Below are 27,820 nucleotides of genomic sequence, written 5' to 3'. Positions count from 1 at the left end.
GCAAAGAAACAGAGTTCCTTGCATCAGTATCCTGAACATGTGTGCTGCCCTACTTCTTGAGAATGTTGGATGGAATTGTACTCATTGTTTGGAAGCCCATAGAGTAAGAAGGGGACCAGCATGAATGTGTTCCCTCAGACTGCTTAAAGCTGCAAACAAGTTCAAGTGAGTGGTATTTGGCAGAAGGCCTTTGGCTGAAACACTCACCTGACAATGCGTGTGGCGATCTGAACCAGCTGGGGTCTAAGTCAACTGGAGCACTTTGATGAGGTGATGAGCACACATTATCATAAAATTTCAGAGTGGTTGTAATTCACCAAATCATGGCCAGGAATTATCTGACTCTTAGGGAAAACGTCAATTAGAGGGCATCTTCTTTAGTGTCAGTAGTGCCTAAATCTAAAAACTCAGGTGAACGAGTCTGTTACAGAATGATCCCAGTCTCTCCCCTACTAGAAATTCAGAATGAGAGGGGCTGGGAAAGAGTCCAGATATCTCTATTCTGCCAGTGTCCTTGCAGATTCTGCGGCAGGTGCGCCACACTTGGAGCAGAGCCACAGTGTGTTAACAGTTGGCCAGAGGGTGAAGCATACAACACTCCACCAATTGCAAGGGTTTCTTGGCCAGGATCTGTTCCTTGGAAGAGAAGAAGAAAGAGAAGCTGTTTGGTTGGAGCAGTTTCTGTGACTGATTATAGCGTCTCTCTTTCTCTCATGCATTCAAGCAAACAGTTCAGCAACGGCAGTGAACAAGGTTCAGCCTCCCTCCAGAGGGAGGGTGTCACAACCTTCATCTCCCTTCCCCCAACTCCGCCACCCCTGCTGCTGCTGGAATGTAGGAGATTGTAACCATCATGGAGCTGACCTGAGCTTCCTTGGCCCTGGACTGTGCCAGGAGCTTTCTCAAACATCCTCTCGTTTATTCCTTTCAAGTTTTCCTTCCTCAGTCTCTGTAAGTATATATATTAGTTTTCTCATTGTTGTGACCTGACAAGAAGCAGTGCAAATGAAGAAGTGTTTATTCTGGCTAACAATTTAAAATGGATAAAGAAATGATAGGGTTCACCATGGGAAGGAAAGGTATTGTGGTGCAAGGGTGAGAGTTGGTTATACCGCATCCGCAGTCCAGAGGGCGAGAGAAGTGAACGCTGGTGCTCAGCTTGCTCTCCTCCTCTTCTATTCCATGCACTCCTCCAGTTAGTCCACGGGACAGTCTTCAGCAGACTCACGGTGAGTCTTTCCTCCTTAGTCAGACATCATCCATATGTCCATCTGTGATGTTTCATCACAGATACTGAGAGATGCATTTCCTTGGAGACCCTAAATCCCAGCAAGGTAATTGTCAAGAGTGACCATCACAAAATACTTCTGACCTGTCTTGAAGCCCCGCCCACAGGCTGAGGTTGCAGATGTGAACCTCTGTGCCTGTTTTTTTGCATGGGTTCTTGGAATCTGAGCTCAGGTCTTCGGGTTTGCATGGCGGGCACTTTTCCAAATGGGCGACCTTTCCCCCACCTCCTTTTTTGTTTTTTTAATTTTAAAAATTAATTTATTTTTTTATTTATATGAGTACACTGTAGCTGTCTTCAGTCACACCAGAAGAGGGCATCGGATTCCATTACAGATGGTTGTGAGCCACCATGTGGTTGTTGGGAATTGAACTCAGGACCTTTGGAAGAGCAGTCAGTGCTCTTAACTGCTAAACCATCTCTCCAGCCCTCCCCCACCTCTTTAGGCAACTCTGGCTTTTCTACTCGACCACACCCACTCATTTCCTCCCCCACCCCCACCCCCATCTCCCTGATCAACGCCAGCTTCTCTACTTTTCAACAGCCCTCCTTTCCTTCCCTCTTGTTTCTGATCCTCTTCTATCAGAGTGCATGCTCAGTAAGGACAAGGGTTTCTCTAGGTATTCTCTGCGATATCCCCGGGCCCTGGAACAGGATCTGTGGATGGAACACTTTCAATACCATTTATTTAAACAAGCAAATACCTTAAAGGATAAAGAAACAAATGAGTAAATGGAAACTCTTTGCGTTGCACTCTATATTCCTTGTCTGATTGATTCACTTTTTCCAGAGGATGAACCACCATCAACTTTGTTCTACAGTGTATATATTTGTTCTCTTACCCCCACCATTAAACTGTTAATATCATATTCGGGTTTCCAGCCTTTTCCTCATGGTTTTTCTCGTCACCACGAAGAGCATTTTACACTTTATAAATGTTTATTGAGTGAGCGGATTCTGTGATAATAGAGCTAGTGTCTTTGCAAGTATGGAAACTGACTCCCGGCAAGACTGACTATCTTTTATAGTCATTGATATGGGTAGCATGTGGCAGGGTTGTGGTTGGAATTTAGATCAGTGTGACTTTGAGTCTGTGCTATCACAGAAGTGCACCTGTGTAGTCACGAAGGTATTTGTGTGGGTGCAAAGGAGTGGGCGGAGTGTGAGAAGTGCAGCTCTATCTGCTGTCAAGTTCTTTACCCAGCTAACTGTCAGGAAGACTAACTCATGCCTTGGGCATCTGTTTCCCTGTGAAGTTTGTGTGGAATACCTCCAAGCCTGCGACATTTGTCTCAGTTGTCTTAATACTTCTGGTCTCAGTTGTTTAGTACTTCTGGTGCAGCCTGGCATGTCAATTGTCTGCTTACTCTTGTTTTCTCTGCTAGGTCGCATGGTCTGCATAAACAAGCATAACTTCTGCTTTGCTCTCTGTTGTACCATAGACTGTATCTTACAATCCGGCTTACATTAGGTACCCATTAAGGTTGTAAGACCCTGACCCTCAGTCAGTGGTACTTACTTCTAGACACCCCCTAAGTGAGACACCAAGATGAAAATCAATGCAAAAGCAAGAGGTTTCTTTTCCAGCACATCTGGGTCTACCTTCAATTAATCCCTCAAGGCGAGTGGCTAGAAGATGATCCCAAATGGCTATTACAAGCAGTTTTTACACCTTTTAGGGGCATAGGTTACATAAGCAAGGTTATAGTTCAAACTTATTGGCTAGGCATACTGACCTTTAAATCTATTGGCTAGCAAGCATGACATACATTTGAACTTCACCTGGGACTTTCCAGAGTGTCAGGTGGCTATCAGTCAGGACATTCTGCAGTTTTTCTGAGAAGTTTTTACTCAAGAATGTTCCCAAGGGTAGATAATGGAACTTGGCCTAGCCTTAACTCCAGATGGGAGGGGGAAGCTGTAAGGAGGGTGTGGGACTGGAAAAGCCCTTAGGGTCCCTCAGGATTAGGTAATTTAATGGATGAAGATAACAGAGATTCAGACAGAAGGACTAATTAAACAAGAATCTGGTCATGACTACACACCCCTGTAATTCTAGCACTCAGCAGGATGTGGCAGGATGGTTGCCATGAGTTTGAGGCCATCTTGGGAGGCAGAGTAAGATACTGCTCAGGGCAGGATCAGTGAAGTGGGGTAAACAGGGCTCCATTCCCCTGGCACATGAGTTAGCAGGGTAAGTGTTTGGAGAGGAGGGTATATAAAGATTGTGGAAGACAACAATAATCCACAGCAAAAATTTGTCTTTGAAAGGTGATTTGGGAACCAAAGAGTTTATGCTGAGCAGGATCACATAAAATCCTCCTTAGAGAAGATTTCTCTGATATGGCTAATGGGTTAGAAGAAGGTGAGAGGCAGAAATCTGCTGCAATAGTTAAACCAAAAAGGTGTAAAATACCTCAACTTGAATAATGGCAGTGGAATTAGAATTAACAGATACATGAAATATCTTTAGGAGCAACTCTAGATTTTAGTGAATTACAGGATCTCCAAAGCAAATGAGACCAGAGAATTGAGACAGCTCCCAGGCTTTGAATCAAGGGTGGGGAGGATGGGTGAGAGGGACTGGAAGGAGGAGATAATTGGATGGAAAGAGAAGGAGTTTGCCCTCGGGCATTTCAAACTTGAACCATTCACAGTATATTGTAGTGAAGACAGCTGAAATGGAACCCCATGACTAACAACAAGAAAGCTGCCCCTTATAAATAAATCCTTGCATAGCTTCTTAAATGGGGGCCAATTAATGCTTAGCTTTCCCCTGGGGAGGGGGGGAAGCTGTTGAGTTGTTTTGAACATTAAAATTCATTGAGCAATGCTTGAAAAGGTATCTCTCTGAGTAGGTTGTGGTACACCTTTCTACAGCTGTTGCCTTTGGAGACTCTTTGGAGCACTTAATTTAGGTTGGGATGGGTATCAGACCTGCAGACACTTGACAAGACCTGTAGACATATGACAAACTGGTAGAGAAAGATACACAAGGACAGGTTCAGAAGATTCATTCAAATACTGAGTGAACATTTTATTGGCAATCATGTGGCTGAGCAGAGACCTGGGTCTCAACTGTCACCCTAGTTACTTTCTGTTTTTGTGATAAACTTAACAGAAGCAACTTGAGGGAGAAAAGGATTTGTTTCACCTTACAGTATAGACTTCATCATTTAGAGAAGCTAGGGCAGGAACTCAAGGTGAAAAACCCAGAGGCAAGAACTAAAACAGAGACCTTGAAAGCATGCTGCTTACTGCCTGGCTCTCAATTACATTCAGCTAACCCTTCTTATATAGCCTAAGGCCAACTGCCTAGGGATGGTACCACCCACAGTGGGCTGGCCCTCCGGCAACAATCAGTAATTGAGAAAATGGCCTGCAGACTTGCTCACAGGCAAGCTATTCTTCAAATGAGGTTCCTTCTCCTCAAGTTTGTCAAGTTGACAACCAAGATTAGCCATCATAGGTGTTATATACAAATCCACAATTTTCAATGTCTGGGGACTCTAAAGAAGCCACTTGTACAGCCAGCAAACCACTGGAATCAGATTATTGATGTTATTCTCTTCACTAAAAACAGATAAACAAGGATTTAGTTCTAGCAATTGTAAAAACACAGTGAGGCAAAATGTTATCTCTTCTAAATATCTGGGCAGTGGGTGGTTCATATTGTCTTACTCTCTATACTCTGTTAAGTGCTGTGGAAATACAGTAATTCCAACTTATCCTTAAAAACCTTCCAAACAAAATATGCAGAACAGAGCAGAGATTTTGAGGCTCAGGCTTGTCTGAGAAGATGACCGGAGCAAGCAATGGCGTGACTCTGCTTCCAAACTTCCTGTCCTCTCTAAGAATGAAAGGTCATGTGGGGACCAGAGGGCATGGGATAGAGAAGGGTCAATAAATTCTTTTCTCATGATGTGCATTGTGTAGTGCCTATAATAGTCCTTTGGAGGTCATCTCCAGCTCAGGCAGTCACGACCTCACTCTCACTGGCAGTTAGAAGTCAACACATATGGCTTCCAGAATTACTTATTACTCAAACGTGGTAACAGAGGAGCCTTGTCTATGTCCACTCCACATTGTGTCTCTGAGCTCAAGTTTAGTTCAACAGACAGGGTCATTATATCATCTAGTATATGGTGCTTTTCTGAGCAATCATATTGTAAGGAGTTACTTTGTTGTGACAAATAACTCACTGAAAGAAATTTAAAACGGAGGGTGTCTTAGTTATTGTTCTATTGCTGTGATGGGATACCGCGACCAAAGCAACTTTAATAACTAAAGCATTTAACTGGGGGCGGGGTGGGGGGGCGCTTGCTTACAATTTCTGATGATTCACGATTGCTGCAGCAGGAAACAGGTATGGTGCTAGTAGTAGGCTTCATGCAGGCAGATGAGGTGGGGGAGGGGGGAGTGAATGCACCTGGCTCTCTAAGCGCCCACCCTCCTTGACACACCTCCTCCAGCAAGGTCACACCTCCTAATCCTTCCCAAGCAGTTCCACTAATTGAGGACCAAACATTCAAACAGGTGAGCCTATGAAGCCCATTAGCATTTAAACCATCACAAAAGGGTTTATTTGGGCTCACAGTTTGAGGCTACATTCTATTATAGTGGGGAAATCATGGCTGCAGGAATGTGAGGTGGTTAGTCACACGTGTCTGCCAGCATTGTTAGAGAGAGTAGAGTGCTAGTGCTCAACTCTCTTTCTCCTTTGTATTCAGTCAGACCCACCAGTTAGGAGGTGTCTTCCCACTTCAGAAACATCCTCTCAGACATGCCCACAGGTTGTTACTAGGTGATTCAAGATCCTCTCCAGTTGGCAACTATTACTATCTACCATACACATCAAAGCATGCTGGGGAATTCCATCCCTTTAAGACCTAGGGGAGGTAAGGAAGGGCTCAGATGATAAGCCCTCCAAAATATACCTACCCTCCACTGTCTTCCTCTGGGCAAGTGAATGCATCTTCGGAGGGTTCAAAGCAGTCCCTGTGGGACTACTGCTGTGAGAAAATAGCTCATACCAAATCCAGCAACCATCTCCTCTTTCCTTCACAGGCCTCTGTTGACAGTGTCGCTCAGACACATGCTAACAGTAATCTTCCAGTAACATCTGGTTTTCACCCTGAATTTCCAATGGAAACAGAAGGTTGTACCCAGGGAACGCACGTGATCCTTAAATGTCTACTAGGAGACAATCTGGGGAGGAAGGGAGATGGGTTACTCCCTTCGATCCAGAATCTAAGGAAACACTCTTTCAAGAAGAAGCAAGTTTGCCTCTGACTCCTGAAAAGTTTCTGTCTAGTTCACAGCTCAGCCCCTCTAGGACAGACCCTCCCCAGAATCCCCCCAAAAGGCTCCTTGAGCTCCCCACCAGCCCCATGTAGGAAAAAGTGGATCAATTTAATCTTGGGGCTTCACGTGTCTTCTCTGAGCCAGGTTTCTCTAGATCGCTGTCTCTTCTGTCACAAGTCTCCGCTCTTCCTGCCAGCCCTGCTGATCAATCCCTTCTTCCAGCCAACATGCCACTCTGCAAGTCAGCAGCATCTCCCCCGCCCCCATGTACAATTAGGAACAGCTTCAGGGTTGCCAGCCTCTCTCCTTCCTGTGCCTGTCGCTTCCTCACGAACACAAGCTGCTTTGCAGCCTCGTCACACTCATGGCACCGTTACCGAGACAGGTCGGACGTATGGTGCTGATCAAATTCTCTGTACCAAGTTGCCAGCACTTTCTGGAACAAATAAAAATTTAGCATTCAGCTCTCTTTGGAGCACCCTTGAAAACAGACCTCCTAAAGTCTGCTTCATTTACACTGAAGCATCTGAGTCCCAAGTTTCACTCAGGGAGGATGCATGATCAGAGATTTTAAAAGCCAGCATGGACTGTATATCTTATGTATTTTCTGCTCCCGGGGACCCCTAGGGATTTATTGCCTCCTGGGGTCTTAGGCTTTTCAGGTCAATGTCATTGAGTTCTCATTCCTGTCGGGGAGCATTGGAAAGTTACCAACATATGTTTCTTCTTCTGGGGTAGCTCTTGCTTACCACTCGTTGTATGTATTTTCCTTTATTAATAATGTATAAGAACAAATATTATCTTCTCTCTCGATGGCCAATTGTGTGTCCATCACAGAATGCAAATGGTCCTGTGTTCCATTATCATGACTGGCACTTAATGCCAGCATGGAATCAATCCACAGGTTTATATTGCTTGTCGGGGTAAGAGAATCAGTTTCTGTGGGATATTGCTACTTATGTGAGAGGTCAGGGTCTAGGAACAGAATCTGGCTGTGCGGTTGGCAGAAGAGGAAATGATTTTCCTGTGAATAGTATTAGTTTTCCTGGCAAGGGGGAGGAAGGCTGTGCCTGCTGATACACACTCTAAACGCAATGCATCTTGAAGAGTATGGGGACATCCAAAGGATGTGCTCTGATCTCTAACCCAAAGCATTCAAAAATTCAAGTGTTCAGATTCAAAACTGTGGGATAGCTGCATCGGTCTGTCCTGGATGAGGCCACCAATGTCACAAATACAAATGCCAAGGGATTCAGGAGTAACAATTCTACTTAGCGTTGTCACCTGCTTCTTGTCTCAATAATACATAGTATTATAATAATAGTATTCTAAGGACAAAAAGAGGCTGCCACTGAATTATGTTAGGATGCAACAATACAAAAAGAAAAAAGAAAATAAAGAAAGTGGGTGACAGACAGAAAGCCATGTTTTGCCCTCTTGGTTTTAAAGCCCTGGCCTTGTCCTGGTAGCTGTTTCTCGCAGACCTTGTTCAGCATGTTAACAAATCATTGCTAGCATCTCCAAGCGTCACAGGACTTGTAAATGGCACGATCTGTTCAGTATCTAATGAAACCCAGAGGCTTTCTAAATTAAATCAACACTCCTTTGCTGGGGTTTTATCTTGCTCCGTGGGGCATGGAAAGTCACAGTCCTTCCAACATAAGCGTCTGCCAGCACCAGATAATACAAAGTAAATGTGTGGGACCAGCCAGAGTGCTGCACAGAGGTTGCTCTCTAAGCTTCCCCCATGCCTGGCTCAGCATCCTCCCTGGACTCCCAGCTCTCAAGTTATACGACTCTAGTTACTTTGGCAGCAATTCAGAGGGAGAGAGACAAAGAGAGTGAGAGAGTGAGAAAGAACGAGAGAGGGGGGAGAGAGGGAGGGAGAGAGAGAGAGAGGGAGGGAGGGAGGGAGGGAGGGAGGGAGGGAGAGAGAGAGAGAGAGAGAGAGAGAGAGAGAGAGAGAGAGAGAGAGAGAGAAGGAGAATAGGGAGGAGAGAGGATAAGAAAGGCAATTATTTAAGCATCACTCCAAAAATTCTGGAGACCTTAAAGAGAATGACATTACAATAGTCCTGATCATAACAATGGATGGTCAGAGATGAGACCAGCTTTGTTTTGTAGTCACACAGATTCACTGCTCCAAATAGAGTATCCCAATTCTTAAGCATTCCCAATGGCCTTGATATTTAATTAGGAATGCTCAATACAGAACAGGTTCCAGGTCTGTGCAGTCTTATCTATTCTGAATGGATGGGAGAAAAGGTAGTTTCACACTAGCTCTGTTTTTTTTTTTTTAAACCTCTTTAGTGGTTCCTGAGGTAGTCATAAAGCCAATGACTGTTTCATAAGACAGCCATTGTTGACCTAAGATCTCCCAGGGCCCAAGTCCTTTCCTGGTAGCAAGCACGAAACACATTAACTTTCCCAGGCAGAGTAAAATACACCCTAAAGAGTAACAACTGTAATTCCTCCACTAAATGCTGCCATGGCGGCCTCTCAGTCAGTGTGCTCTCCTCCAGCATGTAGCATTTGAATTTGGGAATGTCACTGTAATTATGCGTCAGAGTCAGCCTTTGCTCACAGGCCTGTCACAGAACACCAATGCTGACCAGCCATTCAACGAAGGAGCTTAACACAGAAGAAACATAGACAGACTTTAGCATTCAGAGAGTCAAGGGGGCAGCCGCCGCGTTCGGGCCTCTTGACGCCATCTTGGTGAGGCCATATTGAAGGGACTACTGACTGTGTGCTATGGGATTTGATCTCATAAATATGCACAAAGCACACACATGTGAAACTATAACAATTAGGAAAGAAAATCGTATCCTCTCTGATGTACCCATAACTTTTGCTCCTGCTCTTATCAAGATTATGTGGGGTATCCCCTAGGGCACCATATTCCTGGATACTTTTCCTATCTGTCACCAGAACCAAAAACTGTGTGAGATGTCTAAAACCCCTACAGAGACCCAAACTGGCAGGGCATGGTGTTTAGGGAAGGAATAGAAGGTGGCTGCTAAGAAGGAGGGGACCCTTCTCTGGTGATATCCACACTGGCAGAAGCCCCTTTGTTGAAGGCTAGAGAGAGGGGCACGGCTGATTTCCAAGTTCTTATGGGTGTGCAGTCTGCACCAAACTGAACCATCATTTATTTCCACCAGCGTTATCTAACAAAAAACAAAAAAAACAAAAAACAACAAAAAAAAAACAAAGTAGAGACCATGTGGAACTAGACTGAGGCAGATGCAAAGAACAGAAAGGCACTTTCCCTCTGGGACCTCTGTGCCCACTCAGAGATCTACCAGTTGTTACCATTGCGAGGATGACTTCATACAGCATGTCTTTCCATGTGAGTTTGAGGAAGCCTTCATGAGATCTTTATGGTTTTAAAACAGAGGTATATTAACAAGCACGGTAAATGTATTTGACCTTTAACAAGAACATCTGCCTTCTCATACTTAAGCCACACCAGGACTGGGACCAGCTAGACTGATGCCGCCTTGTCTTGTATTTACATATTGTTATCTTCCTTCCCTATCAAAAATTAAAATCCTGGTTAAGTTTTAATCAGAGTTTCTTTTCTTTTTCAGGGTTATTGGCTGCGTCTCCACCGGCCCCATGGCTGTCACTACTCAAGGAGAAGAGAAAGAGCAGAACAAAGCTGGTGTGTGTGTGTGTGTGTGTGTGTGTGTGTGTGTGTGTGTGTATGTGTGTGCATGCCTGAGAGCCAAACTGGCATGCAATTCATATCTGAAGTCAGAGTGGCTCGAAAGAGCCAGTCACGTGTGTGTGTGTGTGTGTGTGTGTGTGTGTGTGTGTGTGTGTGTGATGGGCTTCTGGTTTGAATTTCAAAAAAGCTTCATTTTAAGATGCTAGTAAAAGCTTGGGGGTCTAGGGCATTGAGTTTATAGACACCGACCTCTAAGTGATACAGATCATGATACAAAGTCATTTCTCTTTTATAAAAGAAAGCAATAAAAATCATTTTCCTGACTATGGGTAAAGGAGACTGAGGATCAAAGCCCAGGAAGACAGGAGAAAAATAGGACAAGCTATAGAGATGGATGGATGTAACACTCTCTCTCTCTCTGTCTCTCTGTCTCTCTGTCTCTCTGTCTGTCTCTCTCTCTCTCTCTCTCTGTCTCTCTCTCATGCACACATACACATTGTGGCTTCTATATTGCAGATACATGGTACATATACTATGAGCACATAGATATCCCCAGGGGAACTATGAGTCTCCCCCAAAAGCTGAAATTCTGATGACCGAAGTAGAAGGAAGGGAGCAGAGCAGAACAACTGTGGGACTTGTTTCCTTCTAAAACCCTCTTGTCTGCTCTGTGGAACACGGGCTGCTTTGGAGGTGGGGTGTGTGGCTTGGTGCCTGGGATGAAAAGGGCCTTAAACAACTCCGGTCCTTTGTGTTTCTATCTATCACTTTTTTTTTTCCTGTTTGGAGAAATCAGAAAAAAGTACTGGTGACCTTTGAGGGGTGTGGAAAGTATCAAGAAAAAGAGAGTAGGTGAGGGCAGGACCAGCCATGACAAAGTGGGGCTAGGACAGCAGGGAGCACTCGACATATGCTACCTGAGGGCATGATGACCCAGAGTGCAGACCTAGAGTGAGAAGGTAGGAAGAGAAGAGGGTAGCCAGGGCTCAGGGGAGTGGGTTTGAGGGGGAAGTGACTGGAGCAAGTTCAAATCCCAAGCCGATCAAGGAATCCCAAGAGGATTCCAAGGTAGGAGGAATAAGCTATGGTAATGTGTCAAGCTCCCTGTTCCCCCAAACAAACCGGTCTGGGCCGTGCCCTGCAGGTATTCAAACCAGTATGGCTACTGTGTTTCTCTGTTTGTCCCCTGAATTATTTATCCCTGGTATGTGAGAGAGGCCCAGACAGGGCTCTTCCAGTGCCCCAGAGCTAAATACCCTTGTTCTGTGTTTTCTCTGCAGTTATTTCAGCGATTCCTTTCCACTCTCTAGGAGGAAGCTGATGCCCACAGGCCGATGGACGGATCGATGGATCCTGACACAGGAGGAACTGAAATAGAAATCTCCAAAGCCCTTAGGTAAAATGGGGATGGTCTCTAAGTCCTATTGTCGGGTGTAGCACAAGTATTCAACTGGAGAGTGACTGAGCTATTACTGTTTGTGTGGTTTGGTTGCCCCTAAGGAATGGCTTACGTGGGAGGCCAGAAAACACTCGGCTCCCTGGGACAGCAGCCATATCTCTGCTCCGAATTCTTCTTTAAAAGAAGATTAAATTACTAGCAATTTATTTCTTGGTTATTGTGGCCCATGCTCACAGAGTCCAAAACAGACAAGTCCAGGAAGATTCTCCCTGGTAGCTGCCTCCAAAGCATTCCACTGTTAACACCATCCCTGTTTTTTTGAGCTTTCTGTAGACATTCCTATTGGGCCTTACTGGCCTTGACACACCCACGAGATGTTATTTTTTTCTTAAGCCTTTTCACATTTTAATTATTTGTCTAATAGTAACTGCACTCAGAGGCTGAGCCTGAAGGATGATAAGTTTAAGGCTAGCCTGAGCTACATCTGGAGACACTGTCTTAAAGGGGAAAAAAGGTTAAAATGTTTACAGAGCTAGCTTTCTTACCTTGAAATGCCTTAAATGTTTAATGAAGGAAAGAAAAAAAAAAGACTCTTAAAGCTGAATGTTCAGTTATAGTTGCTCAGCTTGAAGTCCCATCAACAGCATCCTTAAATAATGATCTTCTAGTCTCTTCTCTGACTTGTCTGCTCAGCTATAACACACTGTGTCTCCACATGGGCCGAGCCGTTTTCCAGATTGCTCAGATGAGAAGGTAGGCTATGATTTGCTTCTAGTGGCCTCTCTTCCATGCGGAAGATTATCAGTAATTAGAAAGCCCTATCATGGCTGTACTGTCTGGGGTTGGTTTTGGTCCTGGGATCAAAGCCAGGGCCTCGTGCCCAGGACATACTCAGTTTCTATCACAAGGCTGAAACCCCAAAGAAGCACATTCTTCACTTCTTGTTCTTGAAGTGAAGTTCCACGAGGTGGTCCATGCTGGCCTTGAACCCCTAGACTCAAGTGATGAGTCCTTCCGCTTTAGCCTCTCAAGTCCCTGAGACTAGAGGTACATACCTTGCCGCACTGTCTCAGCCCTCTCTTCAAGCACCTGCTCAAGCAAAGGCCCTATAGTTCCTGCCTTCCTCCTGTCTGAGGAGGCTTAGAGAGCCATCCTGGTGACCCGATCCTCTCGGACAGATCCCAACTTCCAGGGTTCCTTGTAGACCGTGGTACCATAAAATTAGCATAAGCTTCAACCCCATTCTCTCGAATTCAGATCAAGGCGGAAGGCTTTGTTCTAAATACTACATATCTGGTAAGCAGCCTGGGATTTTTAATTAGCTTTCTTGGCAACCACATTAAAGTATGCCCTGTTTCTTAGCAGCAACTCCATGGTTGGGGAGATGGATTTTATAACCCCAGAGCCTGCCATTTTGCACTGATGTTTTTGTTTTGTCTCTGGGTTGTTGCTGTTGCTTCCTACACTGGAGATGGTTCCCAGGGCCCTGTGTATGCTAGGACAGACTCTCCACTGAGCTTCGTCTCCTCCAGGCCCCCACAGATAGGCCGATGATTTAGCATTTTAAAAGACTTTTAGGGATTTTGATTTTACTCTTAAAGGTATTCTCATTCCACATTAGCTCTATGTCATCTAAAAATACAATAAGCCTTCCGTGGGTCTTTAGTCAAGCTAATGGTTTTTTGAAAATCCTATTTTTGGAGAACAAAAACCACAAAGTCATATGTTTAATGAAAACATAGTGTGAATAAAAACCTAAACTAAAAAGACTGATTAGTAGACAGCATTGGGCTGTAATTCTTCAAATAACTATAAGCCAACTGAACACCCCTTCAGCTATTCTTTGTGGCAGCCCAGGTCCTAAACCCCCTTTCTACTTGGGAAATATATCAGCCTTAGGATTTTTTTTTTTTTTTTAGAAAACAGAATAACTGTGGAAAGCCATATATTCAAGAAGATTTGGGCAGGGAAAATTGCCTTAGGTTGAGGGGGTAAAAAACAGAATGAAAAACTGGGTGGGTATGGAAGCAGAGTTGGATCTGGGAAGGGTTGGTGGAGGGCAGGTAAATATAATAAAACATGTACAAGGTTTTCAAAATTAATAATTAAAAAAAACCAGTAAATTGCTTACTAAGATAGAGAAAAATGTCAGCTCTCCCAGCACCCACATAGCTAACATTTAGCAGCGTCTTCTGGGTTCAGCCAGAGCTTTGAGTCAGGAGGTAGAGAAGCAAAGAAGTGGGGGCTTTAAGGAGTCTGCTTTGAGACTTGCGATGGCTCTCTGCCACTTGGAGGGTATCAGCATCAGCATAGTCATCTGGGTAAACTATGATGTTGTCTGGGTGTGGTTCCGGTTTGTGACAGCTAAGCCTGGCTGCCTACCCTATTTAGGGGTGTGTGAAACCCCCTACTATTTAACTTGAGATTGCTTCTGTTACTTTTGACATCAATGCAAGTGACAGTTCTGGCCCACCTCATCCTCAACGTCCTGGAGTGGCCCAGGATGCCCTCCAGAAAGTAAATGCGCCATGCAAATCTACTTCCCGAGTTTCTCAGCAAAATAATCATGTCAGCGAAGATGAACTAGTTGGCCTTTCTCTCTTCCATTTTGCTTTGAGACAGGGTCTTACTATGTAGCCAAGCGAGTCTCAAACTTGTAATCCTCTTGCCTCTGTTTCCCACATAGCTGGGATTGCCAGAATGCACCATTTCATTCAGCATTTACAGTTTGTCCTTGCTCCCCTTTCTAAGTGCTGACTCTGAAATAATGTAGTCTTCTCTTTGGGAAACTTGCTAAGGATCAGCATCATGCTTACTAGCCCCTGCTCTGCCTCCCTTACCCTTTTGGAACATAAAATAAGGATGCCGTGATGCACTTCAGTATTGAAAGAATGCTTGCTTAGCATACCAGAAACTCTGGGATTGAGCCCTGTCACTTCAGCAAACCTATGGTGACATGCAGTTGTAACCCCGTTGCTTGAGATGTGGAGGTAAGAGCATCATGGGTTCAAGGTCATCCCCAGCTATGCAGTGTAATTTAGGGCCACTGTATCCCAAAGAAGGAAAAGGAAATTAGAATGATCTTCTTCCTATATATGCTGGCTTTGGCATTTTATTGCCCCAGAGATTATCCCAAAGACTCCCACATGTAAAGATTATTAATCATATCTGCAAGTTCCCTCAACAGCCTGAAATCCTTTCTAGGGAAATATTCTCATATAACTGCTTTATGTTTGCTATGTACTTCTGTGCAAGAAGGATGGCTTTTCTCTGGGAAGGGAGAAACAACACCCTGAGCCTGGGAATAGTGAGGTATCCACAAACAACCTGTTCTGAGATGTTAATGTTTGCACAACTCCTACAAAAGAGCTTCATTTTAGGCTGATGTTGACAGTAGGAGAAGACACAGGCTTCAAGGAAAGATTCATCCATTGTGTCATCCCTTTTATTGAGAAAATTCAACCGATCCCTACTACTTGGCTGTCTCTGGCCACTGCAACTCAGATACCCTCAACCAATGACAGAATGACAAAGATTTGAATGGGCTTGGTTCATAGTCTCTGGGGCCAGTATCATTCATTTATTCCTTGGCTAAGATGGCAGTAATTGATGAAAGGTTTTTAACTGGAAGATCTATATTAGTTAGGGTTTCTATTGCCATGAAGAGACACCATGATTATGGCAACTGCTATAGAGAAAATATTTAATTGGGGCTGGATTATGGTTCAGAGGTTTTGTCCCTCATCATCATAGCTGGGAGCATGGTGGCATGCACACAGACATGGTGATGGAGAGGTAGCTGAGAGTTCTACATCTAGATCAGCAGGCAGTGGAAAGAGAGAATAACACTGGGCCTGGGTTGAACATCTGAAGCCTCAAACCCCACCCCGCAGTGACACACTTCCTCAAACAAGTGCCCTTTCTGGTGGGTCTATGAGGCTATTTTTATTCAAACCACCACAAAGTATCATAGCCAGAAGAGAAGGGTTGACAATCTGAGATCAATTTTTGTAGGAGATACTGCCTCATTATTACTGGACAGACACCTTGGCCCCTAGGTGAGTTCAGCTTTTTACATTACTGGTGTGATAAAATATCATGACCAAAATCAACTTGGGGAAAAAATGGTTTATTTCATCTCACAGGACCCAATTACAGTCCATCAGGAAGGGAAGTCAGGTAGGAACTTACATCAGGAACCTGGAGGCAGGAACTGAAGCAGAGACTATGGAGGAATGCTGATAACTGGCTTTTTCTCCATGGTGTTCAAAGTCCGCTTTCCTATAGCACTCAGGACCATGACCATCAGCTCAGGGGTGGCAGCACACACAATGGGCTGAGCCCTCCCACACCACATCACTAATTAGAAAAATGCCCTATGGTAACATTTTCTCATTGAGAGTCCCTCTTCACAGATGACTCTAGTTTGGGTCAAGTTGACATAAACCTAGCCTGTACTCACAGCTGTGAAGCCTTACTTGTCATTACCTGGCCATTCTATCATTTGCTCTTCACCCCACCTGTATATGGACATAAAACAAAATCTATTTAGAAGTAGAGCTCCTGTGAACTCAGGGACAGGTAAGAAGGGTGGAGAGAGAGGGGGCATCCAGGAAGATCGCCTTCTGAAATCCTTGTGCTTTAGGGAGGCAGCTCCTGAACATTTGCTACCTGGAATGAAACAGTTTGTCTTATTTCTAATCATAGTTTAGACCCAAAGGATCTGGCTGCCTTTGGTATTAACAGCTTTCCTCAGATCCTCAACCATATCTATAAGATGACAAACAACAACTCCAGTCTACCCATTTCCCTACACTTTATTTTTAAGGGACCATATGCAATTCCCACTGCCAAACACACACACTTCCGTGTGGTGGTTTGAATGGGAATGGCCCCATAGGCTCATGGGTTTGAATGCTTGCTCATTAAAAAGTGGCATTGATTGACAGGGATGAGGGGGCATGGCCTTGTCAGAGAAGGTATGGCCTTATAGGTGTGGAGGAAGTGTGGGTTACTGGCACTGGGAGTTGGCTTTGTGGTTTCAAGGGTCCAAGCCAGGCTCAGTGGCTCTCTCTTCCTGATGACTGTAGATTCGAACATAGAACTCTTAACTTCTCCAACATCATGCCAGCCTGCATGCTGCCATGTTTCCCACCATGATGACACTGGACAAAAACTCTGATACTGTGAGACCCAATTAGATGCTTTCTTTTATAAGAGTTACCATGGTCATGGAGTCTCTTCATAGCAATAAAACACTAAGACACTCGTTCTTTAGGACAGAGGACCTCTGAGATGCCAGTGGCTCATGCAAACATACTGCCAGCAAAAATAAACAAACACAAAAATCACAGGAGAACTGTTTAGAAAAAAACGGAACCTTATTTTTAGAAGTTCTCATGTATTTTTGATAGCCTACAACTCGCTGTGTAGCAAAAGAATGACCTTGAACATTGAAAACCCCGGCCTCTACCTCGCAAGTGCTGGAATTACAGGAATGTGCCATCATGCTTAGTCTATGTGACGGAACTCAAGGCTTTAATGCATGCTCGGCAAGCACTTTGCCAAGTGAGCTACATCCTTAGTCCCCAAGTTTATTTCTAATGAGTAATTACAAAAGAAAAAGAACAAGCGTCTCCAAATACTCTCCCAGAAGAGATGCTCGAAACCTTTATCACCCACAGGAAAGGGATGGGAACTGACCCTGAGCAATTGAGCCTGGCACCCAATCTGTGCAACAGTGCTCCACCCTCCACCCTGTGTTAAACAGGTTTGCAGCACTGTGATAAAATAGTTGAGGCAAATATGTATATACATACATACATACATACATACATATGTTTATTTATTTTTTATATGTATGAATGACTTATCTGCATGTACATATGTGCACCGTACATGGTTTCACCACACATACGGTTGTGAGCTGGGAACTGAATATAGGTCCTCTTCAATGAGTATTCAATGCTCTGAGCTGTTGAGCCTTCTTGCTTTAGCACCCCCCACCCCCAGTGCTTTCCGACAGGTGACAAAGTGGAAACATCATAAAAGGTTTGAAAGAGAAAGGCTGTTTATTTTATGATGACTAGTGGTGGCCAGGAAGCAGAAAGACACGGGGAAAAAAAAGGCTGGGCACTTTTCCTTTAAGGTGTGTCTTCAGTGAGTTAATTCCACCACCTCTGCCCCCACTACCTAACAACCAAATCAGTGTGAACTCATCAATAATTCACTGATTCAGTCAGTGCCTTAATGAGCCAATCATTTCTCAGGGGTTGGGAGCCAAGCCCTCAGTGTACTTGTTTGTTTATTTATTTGTTTTTGAAGACATGGCTTCTCTCTGGCTGTCCTTGGACTTGCTTTGTAGATGGGGCTGGCTTTGGACTCAGAGAGATCTGCCTGCCTCTGCCTCACAAGTGCTGCGATTGAAGGCATGCACCACCATTCCCAGCACATGGCTTATCCAAACAATAGCACTACCTAACCCTTCATAGGTTGCTTATCCCAGAATCCACTGTCTGCCCCTTTCTCTGATTAACCTAGGCATAAGAAAGAAATCAAAAGTGGGTTTCTGGTGGGTGAGGATCTTGAGTCCTCGCCCGTGACATGACTCAGCTGGCCCTAGGATGGAAGTTGCGCTCTTCCAAAATTTGTCCACTTTGAGACCCACAAATGCGTGCTGGCCTTGACTTGCTAATCAACTTTGGAGATCAGCAAAGGATGTTCTAATTCCTAGGACAGCCATCTTTCCTGCGAGGAGAAATAAGCAGTTCCAGTCATCTTCATTTTTGTCCTGTCAGAAAGGGACCATTTTTAAAAAGCATCACATGTTCTTGATCCCGAGAAGTCAGCAACAGCAGCGCTAACAGAGATCATCAGCCCCCTAGAATCAACAACAACGTGTGTTCCCTCCTTCCCTGTGGCCAGAAGCCCAGAAGGAGAGATGTAATATAAGAAGCAGAGAAAATTATTAGAGATGGAAAAAAAATCACATAAATACAGTGACTGGCCAAGATTCCTACCCAAATAAAAACTGGGGATGCTTCTAAGTGTTTGCAGCAGCAAGTGTCTGCTATAGTTGCTGCTTGAACAGGATGTGAGCTCTTAGCACACATCGTAGAACACCATAAGCCAGGGTGGAATGTGCCTGTTTTCAGAAGTGAACTTATTTCACACACACACGCACACACACACACAGACACTTTTTAAAAAGAGTGTGCTTGCGTAGGTAGACAATGGCGACAGTTTGAAATGGTTTCAAAACACCAGCAGCACGAAGACTGGACAGTGAGAGCCATGTTCTCTGGAGAAACAGGACAAGAAGAGACCACACATCGTAGAACACCATAAGCCAGGGTGGAATGTGCCTGTTTTCAGAAGTGAACTTATTTCACACACACACACACACACACACACACACACACACACACACACACACACACCCCAATGTAAGGAAAAATCATTGTTGTATTTAGACATCAAATATCATGCTGTGTTCATTGAGAGTTTTATATGATTTTTAAAGACAGCCTTTCAAGACGTTAACCCCTCATGACCTGCAGGCAGGATTTACACATCACTACACAGTCACATTTTGGGAAGAACACAGAAATTGCATTTCAACACTGGGCCTACAAGGTCCCTGCACTCTTTTCCTGAAGAGGATTAGTAGTGTTTTTTGGTTTTTGTTTTTCCGTAAACAGAAGAAATTAATAATAAGGGGGTCAGGGTGGCTGCCAAGAACTGCTTGGCTTGCTTCCACAGTCTTCTGCACAGAATCTCTCAAAAAAAAAAAAAAAAAAAAAAAACAAAACAAAACAAAAAAAACCCAAACAAACCAAAAAAACAAAAAAAAAATGGGGCAATCCCATTCGGGAATCTGGAGAAGAGACCAGGAGCTATGAAGTTCTTTTTCCTTCTTCTCTCTGCCGCAAGAAGGGTCACTTCTGCTATGTGGCTCACCTTGATGGTCTCTTCTTGTCCTGTTTCTCCAGAGAACATGGCTCTCACTGTCCAGTCTTCGTGCTGCTGGTGTTTTGAAACCATTTCAAACTGTCGCCATTGTCTACCTACGCAAGCACACTCTTTTTAAAAAGTGTCTGTGTGTGTGTGTGCGTGTGTGTGTGCGCACTCGTACAGAGGCCATAAAGGGAATCAGATCCCCAAAGTTGGAGTTGCAGGGATTTGTGAGTTGCCCACTGTGGGCTCTGGGAGCTGAACTGGGGCCATCTGGAAGAGCAAAACACACTCAACTGCTGCGCCCCTGAGATTTTCACTGAGACAAGGGCTCATGTAGCCAAGGCTATCCTACACTCCGTATGTTGCTGAGGACGATCTTAGGCTTCTGGTTCTCCTGCCACTACCTCCTCAGTGTTGGCATTACAAGCATGCACCACCACTCCCTGTTTATGTCTTGTGAGAGGCTGAATTCACGGCCTTGCATATATTAGACAAGCATTCTTCCAACCGAGCTACACCCAAGCCGAAATACACCCTTCTAAGTTAGGAGTTCAAATTTGGGCAATTGGTATTTCTCTGTCACCCTACACGAGTGCAATTTCATGTGTTTTGAAGAATCATGTGTTAATTTCATGTGTTATACAAGACATTTAGTTTCAGTCCACAGCATCATTCAATCACAATATTTCTAGGATCAAACCTACCCTAGAAACATATTTCTTACACAAGCTGTGCAACTGTCTCAAAGACCTCCCCATTGTTGCCACAGCATTTTGATATGAAGTTAAGTGTTAAATTAACTTATGTTTTGGTTTGGTTTCATAGACTTAGATTTATGTTTTGGTTTGGTTTGGTTTCTCACTGTATAGCCTGGGCTGGCTTTGGATTCACAGCATTCCTGCTTCAGCCTTGGAAATATTGGAGTTATAAATATATGCCAGAATACTCAATTTATTTGTGTTTAATCTCCTGTGTTTCCTGTATTCAGTCAGCTACTAACCCCTACTGGTACTCATTCTAAAACATGCCTCTTCCTATTGTTTTTAACCAAATCTCAATTGTTCTCTTTTACCAATGAGGACTTGGAAGCCAGAGGCTGGTGTGAAAGCTTGCTGGATCAGAGAGGTAACAAAGCACCCAGCTGAACTTCCTTCTCCGCCAATATAACAAAAGAGAGTTCTCCTCCTCTTTGCCATCTCAAAAACCCTTCAAACCCAATGTCCCTCCTTTCTACTTCCTGTGGGTCTCTCCATCCTCCTGACTTCTCGTACTCTCTATGGTTCTTTTTTCCCTATGTCCACTCCCTGTCAACTGGTTACTTGCTATTATGCCTCTTGACCTATGGTTGACTTTATTTAATCCTGTTGACAACAAACAGAAAGCTCTTGGGTTAAAGGTATGTGCTAGGGCTGAGCCACACCACAACTAGAAACAGATTTTTGTGTGTGTGTGTGTTTTTTCCTAGTAAATAAAACAATCTCGGGTTTCACAGTGTGGTCAAACATCCTGCGACATCCTCCAGTTCTGCCCGTGCCTGTTCATCCTTGGGTAGTGCTCTATAGCTCGCATCCTGTCTGAAATTCCTAGGTCCTCAGCATCACTGGGTTCTCTCTATCACTCTTCCACAGGCTAGCTGCTCTCTTGTGTTTTCCAGGTCTCAGCTAGGAAACCTGCCAGGCATCAAGATGCAGCTTCTGCTTGGCATTTAGGCATGGTGCTGGAAAAGTAACTGAGAGTTCTACGTCCTGATCCCAAGGCGGAGAGAAGAAGAGTGACACAGGGCCTGGCTTGGCCTTTTGAACCCTCAAAGCCCACCTCCAGTAACACACTTCCTCCACAAGGCCACACCCAGAATCCTTTTCATCCTATGAAAGAGTTCCACACTCTGGTGACTAAACATTCAAATATGTGAGCCTGTGGAAGCCATTCTTATTTAAAGCTCCACAGTGCTCATAGCTTTATTGGCCTTGGAGTAGATACTACATTTATAGTCTTAACCTTGAAGTTATGGGAATAACACATTGCTTTCTAATGTGATGTTTCTCTTCCTCTCAAAAGGCCACATGTATCCCAGGCTGCCTTTGAACTTCGATGTAGTCAAGGATGACCCCGAACTTCTGGTTCACCTATTTCTTCCTTCCTAATGCTGGAATTTCAGGCGCGTACCACTATGCCCAGTTTATGCTGTGCTGGGGACTAGACCCAGGGCTTGGTGAATGCTAGGTAAATAAATACTCTACCTCCCTTCCTCACTCTCTCCTTTTCATTCTTTTTTATTTAGTTGGGTTTTTTTTGTTTGTTTGTTTTTGTTTTGAGACAGGGTTTCTCTGTATAGCCCTTGGTGTCCTGGATCTCACTCTGTAGACCAGGGTGGACTTGAATTCAGAAATCCACCTGCCTCTGCCTCCCGAGTGCTGGGATTAAAGGTGTGTGCCACCACCGCCTGGCTCCTTTTCATTCTTTTTTCTTTCTTTCCTTCCTCCTTTCTTTTCTTCCCTCCCTCCCTCTCTCCCTTCTTTTCTTCCTTCCTTCTTCCCTTCCTTCCTTCCTTCCTTCCTTCCTTCCTTCCTTCCTTCCTTCCTTCCTTCCTTCCTTCCTTCCTTCCTTCCTTCCTCTATCACCTTCTTCCTGTTATTTTTTTCCTTGCTGGAAATTGAATATAACTCCAGAACTGGACTCATCCCGCCAGTGAGATACCACTTAGACTCTAACATTTCTTAAAGTTTTAAGTTTGTATTGCCTCCCCACACATTATAATCTGGAGGGCAAGGACAATGTCCTTGTTTTTGGTTATCTCTTCTTGAGAGTCTATTGATTTTTCTCCAATCCATATCTATTTTTACTTTCCCATCTTAATGCTTATATTCTGGTAAGCCATTTCCAACTATTTGTGAAATGAAAAAGTGTTTCTGGGCAAGCAGGATGGCTCAGCCCTCATGACTCAGTTTCATCCTTGGGGCTCACATAGTGGAAGAAGAGACTCACATCCTGCTAGCTTCTCTCTCTCTCTCTCTCTCCTTCCATCTCTCTCATTTTCTCTCTCATACACACACACACACACACACACACACACACACACACACACACACACACACAACTACACTCAGATGAATACATATACACACATACTATAAATAAATGTCACAAAAATACTTCAAGCATTTCTCCTGTGTCTTCACAGCAGTCCTTACCTTTGTTAGCTAAACAGTGACACCAGAAAACTTAGTCAATATATTTGAAATAGAGTAATACACACGTGAATTTATCTCAGGCAAACTAAAAAAAACAAAAACAAAAACCAGAAACAAAAACAAAAACAAAAAATCCAAAAAACAAACAAACAAACAAACAAACAAACAAACCCAACCCTTTAAGTTCTTAAGAATCTGGATGTAGCTGGGCTTGGTGGCATAGTCCTTTAATCTCAGCCCTCAGGAGGCAGAGACAGTCAGAGCTCTGTGACTTTGAGGCTGGCTTGGAACTGGGCCCAAACTGATCTCTGTATTTATTGTGGGAAGAAGCTGAGAGTTCTAGGCAAGCCAGGAACACACAGTAAGACATTGTCTCAAAAAAAAAAAAATTAAACCATCCACCACCACCTTCCTTCTGTGCAGGGAACTTAAGGGGAAGAGCTTGGAGTGTCCCATTTCTAAACAAGGACATTCATTTATGGGTGAGTCCACTGCACATCAAGCTACCAATGAGAGTGTGGAGCACCTGCAGAGTGGGATGAGGCTAGGAAGACAGACAGAGATGGTGACATAAGAAGAAATGGAGAAAGTAATGTATACTAAATATTTTAAGAAGAAAAGAAACTGCATTGTCTGGAATATGGGTGTGGTGGTTTGAATATGCTTGACCCAGGGAGTGGCACTATTAGGAAGTGTGCCCTTGTTGGACTAGGTGTGGTTTGTTGGAGGAAGTGTGTCACTTTGGGGGTGGGCTTTGAGGCCCTTCTCCTAGATGCCTAGAAGCCAATTCTCTCCTGAGTATGGTTGGAACATGATGCTGAACTCTCAGCTCCTTCTCTAGTACCATGTCTGCCTGGATGCTGCCATGCCTCCTGCTTTGATGATAATGGACTGAACCTCTGACACCGTAAGCCAGCCCCAGTTGAATTTTGTCCTAGTATAAGAGCTGCCTTGGTCATGAAAACCCTAAGACAATGGGGTAGGTTACAACTAAAGGCTACTGGTCTGATTCTAAAGCTATACATCTGCTCTCTTTAGTTCTAAGTCACTGGGTGCACTCAGCTGGCAGGAAGAGACCACGACAGTCTCGCTCCTCCCAAGATCCCCCCATTCTCAAGGCTTCATTGACTTAGGCTTTATTAGAGGGCCCGGATGATACTATGCCAATCCCACAATGTGTCTTGGGCAAGGAAATCACAGGAAAGAATCATTTCGGCTTAAAGGGTAGAAACTCAATCCCGACTTTGATTTCTGTAAACCATGACCACATCACAGGAATCCACAATTGCTACCCGGGTAGAGTGAGCCAGTGGTATGGCTATCTATGGAGACTGCCCTCTTGCTGTGGTGGCTGAGCAGGATAAGAGGAGGCAGCCAGCTGGACAAACCTCTGTAGACACAGCAGAGCTCTCTCCCTGCAGGCAAGGAGTGAAAGACTCCGCCCTTCTTTTCTCAGGCTTGTGTCCTTGCACGTTGCTATTTTTCATGGGCTTGGCTGCTTGAACACCCTGGGGGCCAATTTAATAAATGAGGCACTTTCAAGCACTAGGTTCCTAAATTCCTTTCTTTATCCATCTCTCTTTGCTGCACAGAGAGGGTTTCAACAGCCGAGGTGGTCTTTTGTGATACAGAGCCTCCAAAGCCTGTATGCTTTTGCATAAAAAGACCCACAAGCCTTGGTGGTACTATTATTGCATATCTAAACCATAAAGGGGGGTTTTTACTCACAGTCCCTGCCACCGTACCAATTCCAAATGAGAAATTAGAGTCATTTTATTTGCCCTTTAGTGTGTGTGTGTGTGTGTGTGTGTGTGTGTGTGCTGGGGACTGAATGGAGGGCCTGGTGCATGCTAAATCTGTGCTGTACCACAGAGCTTAGAGAGAGCCAGAGTCAATCCTTAACTGGAGACTTTTTTTTCTAAATAAAACCTTGGTAAGGAAGGGAAAATAAAGAGGAATTACAAATTAAACCATGGGGGATGGTTGAATTAGCTTGTATTAAAGAGTGAGCCAGTGGCAAGATCAGCCTTTACAGCCATGGGGAATTTGTTGAATGTGCATTTGTGATATAATTTATAAGGAAATTGGTTTTACTCAAAAGGACGTTTTTGCTTTATGTGTTGTAGCACCCTCAAGTGAGAGAAAAAGGGGGGAGGGGGAGGGGGAGAGGGAGAGAGAGAGAGAGAGAGAGAGAGAGAGAGAGAGAGAGAGAGAGAGAGGTAATTCCATTAAGCTTTCAATTTCTGCTGGCAAAAGGAATGAACTAGATAGGATCAGGAGATAAGGTGCTGGCAGCTGGCCTTCACTCCCCTGACCTTGCTCCAGGGGTTGGGAATAAGAATCCAAGTCTTTGTGCCAGAGATGTCACACCGTGTTTAATTAGAGGGCTGAAGTGCCATTGTTCCCCTCTGTAAGCCCCGTCTCAATTTGCTGAGAAAGTGTCCGTTCTGTTCACAGTGGGCAGATCATGTGATCATCAGCCCAGCAGCCTGGAGAGGCCCATTCTCATTCTGGGGCTCTAGTGGACCAAAGATCATAGTGAATGTGAAACTCGGGACATACCAGAGGAGAGACAACCTGACATTTGCAGAACTGTACATCTGTCTTTGTTTGGATGTCCACAGTCCATTTAGACAGAGCGAAGGGCTTCAGGATTAGATCTCGCCATTTCTTCCCCCACCCCAAGTTTTTAAAATTACAACTTATTTATTAATGTATAAGTGAGGGAATGTGCCATTGCACATGCGTGGAGGTCAGAGGACAATTACAGGAGTCTGTTCTCTCCTTCTGCCACTGTCAGGGCCTTGGATGACACAGGTCACCAGGCTTGGTGGCAGGGCCTCTACCTGGCTGAGCTATCGTGCCAGCCCTCCCCAGTTCTCTTCCTAAACAGGGTTCCTAGGTTTGTTTGCAGAGCACACGAGGAGGAAGAAAATCTCCAAAATTAAATTATCTCTGGGCTGAATCGACAGCTCGGCATGGGGCATGTTTCTAACATGTGAGAGGTGTGGTGTGTATCTTATCCCAGCAACACACACACACACACACACACACTCACACCACACTCAGAATCATGCTCAACTTTCAGTGTTTGCACATATCTGGCTGGGTACAGCACATCAGTTTCTGCAATCCTTACTGTACACACTGGCGGGCTGAGGAATTGAGCTCAGTTGGTAAATCAATTGAGTGGCCCCAATGAACATTTGAGTTCAAACCCCTATCAAAGGGGAAATTTGAAAACGCCTCAATTGACATCTTCCTAAAAGTAGTTGCATCCAGGGTGTGTTTTGTTTTTCCCTAACTCAAGCAGTATCTTAGAAAGAGTTTTATAATGGGTTAGCATATTTCAGAGGCAGAGGCAGGACAATTCCAAGTCTGAGACCAGCCTGGGCAAATTAGGTAGCCATGTCTGATAATAAAATGGAAAAGGGTGGGGATGACACCCAGTGGGAGGGTGCTTGTGTAGCATTTGTGAGACCCTGGCTGCAGCCCCCTGACCCCCATAATCAGACACAAGTAGCTGTATTCATTAAAATTGCACTTGTCTAATTCCGCAGCTATTCCCACTGTGGCTATTTAAATATGAATTAGTTAAATAAAGTCTAATTAGGAATAGGGTTCTTTTAATCCCAGCACTTGGGAGGCAGAGGCAGGTGAATTTCTGAGTTCAAGGCCAACCTGGTCTACAGAGTGAGTTCCAGGACAGCCAGGGCTACACAGAGAAACCCTGTCTCGAAAAACAAAACAAAACAAACAAACAAACAAAAAAGGTATAGGGTTCTGCAGTCTGGGTAGCCACATTAAAGCCTCCACAGCCACGTGGGGTATCAGGTATCTCAAACATAAGAAGGACACACTTAACAATTTTTTTTTTAAATTAGGGAAAATCAGATTGTTTCCAATATTTTACATATATAAGTATGTAAAATATACATATAATACTGTAGTTAGGTCATGACCTTTAATCCCAGCACTTTTGAGCCCCAGAAACAAGATAATGAATTCCAGGCAAGCCTGGGCTACTTAGCAAGACTCTGTCTCCAAAACAAATAAGAATATGCGGTATCATTTGTAATATTGATACTGAGTATCTCATTTACACACTCGGGAATCCCATAAAAACACTATCCTGGAAGCCGTCGTGTAGATAGATGCCTTGCTTGTGGCCTCGGTCCCTGTGAGTTCATATGAGCTTGGCTCAGTTGACGAAGAGGGCCTGGCTCTCCTGGTGTCTGCCATCCCCTCTGGCTTTTATTCTTTCTGCATCCTCTTCCACAACGTTCCCCGAGCTCTGAGGGAAGGGATTTAATGGAGAAATCCCATTTAGGGATGAGTGTTCTAAGGACTCTTAGATTCTGCGTAATGTCTAACTGTTGGTCTTGGTGTTTGTTCCCATCTGCTGCAGGAGGAAGTGTCTCTGATGATGGCTGAGCAAGGCACTGATCTATTTACCACTGAATGTACCAGAATGTTATCAGGAGTTATTTTATTGCTGCTATTTTTTTAAGAATGGTAATTGTACTGGCTGGTTTTGTGTGTCAACTTGACACAAGCTGGAGTTATCACAGAGAAAGGAGCTTCAGGTGAGGAAATGCCTCCATGAGATCGAGCTGTAAGGCATTTCTCAATTAGTGATTAAGAAGAGAGGGCCCATTGTGGGTGGTGCCATCCCTGGATTGGTAGTGCTGGGTTGGTTCTATAAGAAAGCAAGCTGAGCAAGCCGGTGGAAGCAAGCCAGTAAGAACATCCCTCCATGGCCTCTGCATCAGCTCCTGCTTTCTGACCTGCTTGAGTTCCAGCCCTGACTTCCTTGGTGATGAACAGCAGTGTGGAAGTGTAAGCTGAATTAACCCTTACCTCCCCAACTTGCTTCTTGGTTATGATGTTTGTGCAGGAATAGAAACCCTGACTAAGATAGTAATATTTGCCTTTACCTTAGTCGCTGGGCTATTTAGTCTCAGATTCTTGGTCACCCAAGCATCGTTGGGTATGGGGTCTGACTTGAG

The 27,820-nt window shown here is 44.3% G+C and overlaps 1 protein-coding gene and 1 long non-coding RNA gene across 3 annotated transcripts in view; one reads left to right on the top strand and one right to left on the bottom strand.

Annotated features, from left to right (window-relative positions):
• Sh3rf1 (SH3 domain containing ring finger 1) overlaps positions 1-27,820 on the bottom strand; it is a 241,211-nt gene that overhangs the window by 36,615 nt on the left and 176,776 nt on the right. The gene's annotated exons all lie outside the window — the stretch shown is intronic.
• 5730405A17Rik lies at positions 551-27,366 on the top strand. Of its 2 annotated transcripts, XR_003947551.1 has the most exons (5): positions 554-951; positions 10,186-10,259; positions 11,546-11,661; positions 21,275-21,843; positions 27,220-27,366. It is a non-coding gene; the product is annotated as an RIKEN cDNA 5730405A17 gene (long non-coding RNA). The 2 variants fall into 2 exon arrangements; XR_001778559.2 differs by lacking the exon at positions 21,275-21,843 and having other exon boundaries at positions 551-951.

Source organism: Mus musculus, chromosome 8 (assembly GCF_000001635.26).
Source record: "Mus musculus strain C57BL/6J chromosome 8, GRCm38.p6 C57BL/6J".
Lineage (NCBI taxonomy): Eukaryota > Metazoa > Chordata > Mammalia > Rodentia > Muridae > Mus > Mus musculus.
The sequence above is the reverse complement of the archived record's forward strand: the minus strand, read 5'-3'. Positions and strand labels throughout refer to the sequence as shown.